Here is an 8510-nt window from a genome sequence, read left to right as displayed (position 1 = left end):
GCAAAGAGAAAAGATTTACAAGGTGGGGAAGGTAGGATGTGGAGGTAGGAAGGGTAGAGAGAAAAGATAGAATGAAGATTAAAGAGAAAGGGGGCAACTTATACCATTTAAACATGGGCTCGGTATCTTAGCTGGGCCGTGGCGTCCGGACACGAAGGCTGGCATCTGGACACGGGATGTCATATGGGGCGCGCGACTGAAGTCTTGCACGCAGCTGGTGGGCAATGTGAACATGGCATCCAGACGCATATATTGGTGTTCGGACGCGGCAACGCCCAGGTGTTGGCATCCGGACGCATGTAGTGGCGTCCGGACGTGGGAGAACTCAAAAATATGCATTCGGACGCGAGGATTGGCGTTCGGATGCGAATGTGCCCAGGTATTGGCGTCAGATGCAAAGGATGGCGTCTAAATGCAATTATGCCCAGGTAGTGGTTTGGAGATGAGCCCAAAAATTCCCAAAGAACCGAAACCGTAATATGACTATAGAAACCCCAGGATGACCACTGGAATGGAAATCTAGACGATTCCTGAAAAATGTAAAGTGGAGTCTCTACTTATTCAATTTCAAAAATTTGTTGTTTACGGTAACAAAGATATAAGGAAGCTTGGAATAGAAAGAATTACTTCCTTGGAGTGCTAAATTTAACGTCAATAGCTAGACGATATGGGAATGTAACTAGTCCTCATAAATTGGATTCATCAAGATGATGGAATCACATATCTGACAGGGACTAGGTTGTCAATGTAGGGCTTAAGCCGCTGGCCATTGACCTTAAAAAGATTCCTATTCTTTGGATCTTGCAACTCAAGTGCACCATGAGGGAAGACAGAAATGATAAGGAAAGGACCTTCCCACTGTGAACGGAGCTTCCCAAGAAAGAGTTGCAAACAGGAATTGAAAAACCAAACTTTTTGACCTGAAGCAAAAGACTTCTTGACGATATGCTTGTCATGGAATGCTTTAGTCTTTGCTTTGTAAATTTTTGCACTTTTATAAGCATCATTCCGGATTTCTTCTAGCTCATTGAGCTGCAATTTCCAGTTAGAGCCGGCCTGATCAAGATTGAAATTGAACCTTTTATGGCCCAAAAGGCACGATGCTTGATAAACGCTGAATATTGCATATTTGACCCCCTAAATATACATATGTTAAGGCCTTAAGTGATATTTCTATCCATTTTTAGACTGATTTATGTTTATTGTGTGTTTATAGGTACTTTTCCAGAGAAACGGTTAAAACCGGGACCTTATGATGAAAAGACTGATATCGAAACTTACAGAGTCGTTGCCGGTCATTTAAAGTAAGCTGAGAGCTTAAATGGTGAAGTTTGGAAGATTGCAAGTCCCAAAGCTAGAGCCTAAGTCCTAAGGCTCGAGCCCTGTAACAAGGAAAAAAAAAAAAAAATCAACAAAGCATTAAAGCTAGAACCTTGTACCTTTAGAGCTCGAGCCATATTTCAATGGTACTCGAGCTTTACCTAGGGTGCTCGAGCCTTGGCCCTCAAGCTCGAGCATAAGGCATCGGAATTTGAAGAGTTGATTTAAACGAAGATCCAAGCTTCCAGGGCCTCATGCCAGACCTCAAGGATCGAGCACCATCATTCAAAGCTCGAGCCTTGAGTACCAAAAGCTCGAGCTCAGGACCCAAAGCTCGAGCCCTATGAAGTTGAGATCGAGCAATGTTAAAAGAAGAGAAGTCCAAAATATTCTAAGTGTTGAAGGAAAAGATGTTTCGGAAAATGGTTGAAGAAATTTGACTAAGGATATAATTGAAGATCGAGCACCATCTTTTGAAGCTCAAGCAATACTTTAAGAAAGCTCAAGCTTTACTCCTAAAGCTTGAGTCTAGGCCCCAAAAGCTCGAGCTCCACTTCTTAAGCTCGAGCCTTCCATGATAGATGAAATTTAAAGTTACGGGATTATTCTTTTCTAAGTCTATTTCACTCCAGATGGGCCAGAAGACTTAAAAGCCCACCAGACCTTTATTTTCTTCTATAAAAGAAGGCGCAGGCCTTGATAGAAGGGGTTCCAAGTTCCTTGTTCTCGTATTATTCAGAAGGCTAGTATTGTAGTGGTGGCTTTTAAGGTTTCCATAACCTTAGAAGGTGAAGATCCTGAGAAAAGAAGTGTCGTCTGTGACGATGAAGACAACAATAACACAGATGATATTCTGCATTGTCATGAGTAGCTAATTCCTCTCTTAGGGTACTGATGTAACCCATCTGATTGCTATGATTTGATTGTTTTAATTCTGGGATAATTTTAATATATATTATATTTCTTGATTACATGATTATGAGCAATTGAGACAACTCAATTAGTTCTTTAAGGTTTCAATAGTCCTTGAATTGTTATTACCTTGTCTTAGATATAACTGATTAACTATATTCAACCCATTCTTATTGGACGGTATCTGGAGGAGCCTTGCCGAACATAAGAATGGCGATCATGTAATGGTATTCTAATGTTTTTTATAAATGAATATTTTCATAGTCTATGCTTAGGAAAGAAACGAAATAAAAGAAGAAAAGAAGGCAGAGTTAGCACTACTGAATAAGTCTTAATTCCATCTAATCAAAAACTAGTTTCTGATCTTAATTAACCAAACTATGTTAACTTCCTATCAACATGAAAAAATAAGTTAGATTTTGGCAACTTATATTATCATATTCCATGAAACAGACAGACAGAAAGGCCCACCATCAGCATTTGGAATACCAAAGCTTCCAATCAAAAAGGGCAAATAATACTTAACTAGGGAGGAAAAAAAAAAAATAAAAAAAAATACAGGGTGACAAATACTAACATTAGAATGCATATTTGTACACTAACAAGAAGAAAGAATGAAAATTTCATTGAATTTTTCGAGGAACAACAAAATAAAATTTCTTAATCCAGAGACATGGCAATAGAATAGTGGTAAGGACACGCACGAGTCATAACTAAGTCCTGTGTACAAATGGGTCTTCTTCCCCTATCATGACCACCCCTACGCAAAACCCTAATCCACCATGTTGGTACACAAAGTAAGCATTAGCAATTGCAAATCCAATGACTTAGAAGTGAAAGCATATGGTTTTTTTTTAAAAAAAATAGAATTGAGAACATGTATGTGCTCACTGTGGATATCTGATGAAGTCAAAGACAATTATACACACTGGATCTAAACATAACTGAGTTGATATGCTAAGAGCAAGAGAGTGCCACATCCAGAAGTTGCATTACGTGTATCTATAAAGATCAGAAAAAAGCAAAAAAGAGAGTGCTGATGCAGGAGCCCCCACAGGATATTATATATTTCAAATATGCTACCAGTTGTAATTTGCAGAACTCACTTCCCCCCAAATTTTCTGGCTCTGCTCCTTGGCAGCATCTAATTATATCATACAAGACATTCCGTAATGGTAAAGCTTTTGAAAGTGGTGACCTATTGAAATTGGATCCGAGTCACGCAAGGACAATATTTGTAAAGAATGAATAGAATAAAAAAGCAAGAGAGCTGATAACAGGAAGCAAATCAGCTGTTGGTTATCACAAGCAGATGAATACCACACTGAAAAGTCTGTTGGAAATCAGTGTATTCACTGGATAAGTGTGCCAACTTGTATTGAGCATAGAGTGTATTCATTGCTTGCTCATAACAAATACAAGGAGTGAGTACTAGGCATCACTCTATTAGAAAAAAAAAAAAAAAAAAACACAAAAATCTCAATTTTATTACGATTAGTATGCATTCACGGTCACAATTAAAGAACAGCAAGCCCTTAATCAATCAGAAATTTGCAGTATGGATGTTTTGGTAAGTTTAATCACTCCGCCCAAGCCACAATCTAAGTTGAAAATGGGATCTTTTACTTATTCTCTGTGAACCTCTAACCAACGTCACAATCAGAGAGTAACAAATTTAACAACAAAAGCAGAAAAACAGATGATAAATTGGGTCACAATTGCCCACCTCATCACATGGTTAATGGCGGTAACAGATGAAAATGGCCAGCAGACCAAGAGCAAAAATGGTCCAGTAAATGAGCTTATGGCAAAGTGGGAAAGGCATTGTGATGGCGAAGAAGGCGGCTGTGACCCCAAAGACGACACCCACATCCTCTAGCACTTGGGCTTGCTCTGGTGACTTGGGATACATGAACTTTGAGACAAAGAGCAAAGTGACAGCAATAACGACGGCGTGTGAGGGAAACTGGAAGCTTATAGGGAGTGGGGAATGAATTTGGTGCGGTTACTTTGGCAGGCCAGTCAACTTCGTTCTGCACCCGAACGTCGACTGGTTGGAGTTGTTGGTGGTGCTGAGCATCTGATGCTGCTACCGGCGTTTCGGGGTCTGGAACGCCGTGGGCTTGTTGGAGATGTTGGTGGCGCTGAGCATCAGCTGATACCATGTCTGAAGCAGAAGAAAATGATGAAGATTGTTGAAAGGCTATTAGGAAGAAGAGTTTTTGGAGGAAAAGCTTAATTGAAAGAAACAACTTGAACTTGTTCATCCTCTCCGCAATTTTCTCTTACTATCTCTCAACTTGATTTTGAGTTATGAATGTGCAGTCAGACTATGAACTTTTATAGGAGGAGACTAAAGTAAATTTGATTTTGAGTTATGTATAGCCAAAAAGTCTTACTAGTTGGTGCTTTCTCTGCGTGCAAGCAGACTCAATTTTCCCGAAAGTGTGATGATTGTTTCATGGTTACCTCCTCCACCTGAGAAGTTTGAGGAAAGTTTGACATTTTAACAATAATAATATAATTTGAAAAAAAAAACAAAAAAAGAAGATCTGGATTCATGCTAATCAGATTCACGCTACACCAAACGAGATCCATTGCAGGGGCTCTCCGTGACGGCCCTTCTGGGAGCATGAATGCCAGGCAGTCACTACAAAGGCCTCCCCAAAACTCTTCTGCGACAACTGCTACCATGTCTCCGTGACGGCCCTTCTGGGTTCAACTCTATTTCTTTATCTCACGCTCAACCACAATGGTTTTTTTTTTTTTTTTTTTTGTTTGAAATTCCCCCCTCCCCTTTGAGTCTTTGATCCAGATAGAGAAAACAAGAAATCATTATCAGATAGAACAGAATTATCACTATTGAAACGCGTATAGACCATTGTAAGAGGCAGCAGAACTTCAATGAATCAGAAGGCAACCAGATGGCTGCTTGTGCAGGTGTGACTGTATTGCCCTGATAGATGAACTAAAGATGTAAGTGAGGACTTTACATAAAATTGGGACCAAAGAAACTTTATTTTCTGTAAAGCAATGCGATGCCTGATACAGTAAATGCAAGTAATAACTAGTGTTACATGCAGTTTTATTTATAAGGGTTCGTGTTTGCTAGATTCTGGATTTACTATGTTTCAGTGCACATCCATATAATGGTGACTGATACCTAAGCAACCAAAGGAATAACCAGAGAGACCTTACTGAAAAAAGAAGCTGCTGCATTGGAGTTGGTTTCTGATTTTCTTTTATATCGGTAGGACTTCGAATTCAGGGAAAACAATTAGACATGTGGATTGTTTTGGTGACTCTGAGGTGCCTTCATCTGTTCATCTTGCATTTCTGTAATCTGTTCTTGGAAAGCTTCTCATGTTATGTTCTTCTCTGCCATAACTTGATCTTAAGTGGCTGCGAATTTGAGTATTCGCTCCTGAAGAAGAGAGAGTGGAAAGCCCTAGTCAAAGAAAGAATGGAAGAAGAGGAAGGAGGAGTAGGAGGATAAAAAGAAAAACAAACAAAAGGTTATTATGGAGAGAGCTTGAAATGCAGAGAGCAGGCTGAATACTGTTGAAAAAAGAAAGAAAATTCAAGTAGATCTTTCATAAACTTTCATAATTTAATCTTAGCATGCTCTAGCATTTTGACTCAATTTCTTTTATAATTGTAAAATGAACCAAGCCATCAGATGGCACCCTTCTGGTCTAAGAATTAGGCTACTTCTAAAATTGAATTGTATAATTTTTTTTTTTTGGTAAGTTAAAATTGAATTGTAAATACACAGGTTTTACTGCATTCACTCATTTTCAAATTCAATTTGTTTTTCAGTGTCAAAATTCGCCATAAAGTTATAACAATGATGAAATTAGCTTCACCAATAATCAACTTGAATAGAAGTTCTCAATACAGAAATGGAGGAAAATGGTATATTGACTGAGTCATGAATTGAACCAACAATGTCACACTTGCACAAAGAAAACGATCGCTATATAACTCATTTATATATGCTCTAAAAAAAAGAGGGAGATTACAGTTTCTGGATAAAAAAACACAAAAATGAGTTAGATGTTTGCACCGTTACAATTGAAAACCAAAATCGTTAATTTACCAAATTGAACTAGACTGGTCTCCCAGACAAACAGACAATGGTATATCACACCAATCATAAACCTCTACTACAAAAGACCCGAGAATTCAATGCACCATGTTGTTGAGCTTCAAGTTCTAATTGCCAAAACTAACATATAGATCTCAAAATTGCTCAGAGATTAATGAATTTGAATTGATTGCCAAGTTGTATTTCAAATAAAAGCAAAGCAAATTCAGTACCCAAAAGTAAACAAGGAGAAACCAATGTATAGTTGGAATCAGAGATGTATTAAATTTAAATAAAATCCACTCTGCACCTCATTTTCCCATATTCTAGTTACTTTGAAAGATTCAACTTCTCCTGATATAACTTCAAAAGCTCAGGAGCTTCTTCCTCGTATTTTTTCACATACTTCTTTAGGTATTGACTTTCAGGAGACTCCAACATCTTTGAGCTAAATTTCTTCTCAATCAAACCTTTCGACAATAGAATTTGATAAACCAAACACCTTGGAATGAACCTCCTCTCCAAGCTCAGGGTTAAAAGCTTTGGCGCCCTCACAACAATCGAATATTCCCAACCCATTTTATTGACAAAAAGATCCATTATCCTCATAATCTTATCCTCCGACGTCGTCATACAAAGTGGATGCTTCCCAAACGCCACTAAAATCTCATCCTCAGACAAACCCCACTTATTATAAACCTCCACCTTCTTTTGCCAAGTTGATTTACTCATTTTCCTCAGTGCCTGAATTGCTAAAGCAAAATTCATTCTCACAGGGTTGAAACCCATTTTCTTTACTTCCTCCACAATCTCCTTAAACCTATCAGTACTAGTTATGAAAACTCTAGGATGATTCGTAAAGAGTGCCACAACATTCGATTCAGGCACACCTGATTCTCTCATAGCTTCAATATTGGGTGCCACACGAATTTGAAGATCTTGCAACAAAAGCTGACCTTGGCGTTTAATAGCTGCAATTGTTTTTTCTTTAGACTTGAGCAATTCATTTAAGACATTGTACGATGGGATTATTTGATTTTCCAAACTTCTTTTCAAAATAGTCGGTCTTGCAGTCAGTATTTTGGCAATGTCTTCTGTTGAAACACCTTTAGAGTGGAAAAATACGATTTTGGGAAAAAGGGTTTTCCCGGGATCGGATAAGAGTACCTGAGGGTGTCTTCTAATGAGAAGTGAGACCTGGGTTTCGGTGAATCCATGGCTGCTGAAGAATGCGAGAACAGAGTCTGGTTTGTGTGGGGTTTCGAAGTTGACGAACTTGGAGGCTGCAAGAGCCTTTTCTGGAGGAAGCCCACATGATTTGATAAGGTAATCGACAGTGAATGAGTGTTGATTGAAGTGCTAGGTGTGGATTTGAGTGCTGATGACGATGAAGAAAATGGGTGGTGTTGAAGAATACCCAGTTTCTGGGTTGGTGAAGTTGATACAACACACCTCAAATAAGGTAAAGTTTTTAATATGAAATTAAACATGGACAATGATGGAAGGGACTCACCTGTTCTGTTCTTGTTATTCGATCGGAATCTTGTCGCAAATTTGGATCTCCGATTTCCTGATGAACCCTAAAATACTCTCTGATTTCCTGATGAACCCTAAAATACTCTCCGATTTCTTAAGCGGTGTATTATGCTGCCTTACACGACATCGTTTCCAGAGAAGAAACCCCCTTACTAACAAATGTTGTTTACAGTATCACCACAGTCCACAACTCCGACAGGTAATAGGACCCGAGACATTTGAATCTTCAACTCCCATTTAACTATTGTGTTTGTTTTCAAATTCAGTGAAGTGGGTTTCAGTTAGTTTGGCTTATTTGTTGATGGTGTGGATGGGTAGCGAGGAGTGGGATTGGTTGGCAAATAGGATGGAAGGGGCACCTCGGCAACGCAATCAATCCTACAATGTGAGAGAATGAGGAACGTGTGAATTGGTCTTAGGGCAAATACATATAGTGGTGTATTTATTTGGATAAGGTACAGTTTATCAAAAGGACACACATGTACAACTTATTCTATTTTTAGACAATTATAACTCCTCGTAGACAAAGACACTCCTACAACAACGATGAATTGCCTATATTACCATTTTGTATAAAATTAACAAATATTATACTTTTTATTGACTTAAATATCCATTTTATCTCTTTTTAGTTTCTCTTTTCCCCCTCGTTCCC

General features: G+C 38.6%; 1 long non-coding RNA gene across 1 annotated transcript; it reads right to left on the bottom strand.

The window, feature by feature from the left end:
• Window positions 1–3531: 3531 nt before the first annotated feature.
• LOC132303563 (uncharacterized) lies at window positions 3532–8241 on the bottom strand. Its single transcript, XR_009481281.1, has 3 exons — window positions 7833–8241; window positions 4632–5680; window positions 3532–4399 (listed from the first exon to the last, which is right to left on the bottom strand). It is a non-coding gene; the product is annotated as an uncharacterized LOC132303563 (long non-coding RNA).
• Between the last annotated feature and the right edge of the window lie 269 nt (window positions 8242–8510).

Source organism: Cornus florida, unplaced genomic scaffold (assembly GCF_030987335.1).
Source record: "Cornus florida cultivar Cherokee Brave unplaced genomic scaffold, ASM3098733v1 CherokeeBrave_3.0.0_Hap2_Chr04, whole genome shotgun sequence".
Lineage (NCBI taxonomy): Eukaryota > Viridiplantae > Streptophyta > Magnoliopsida > Cornales > Cornaceae > Cornus > Cornus florida.
This window is presented reverse-complemented; position numbering and strand designations above follow the sequence as displayed.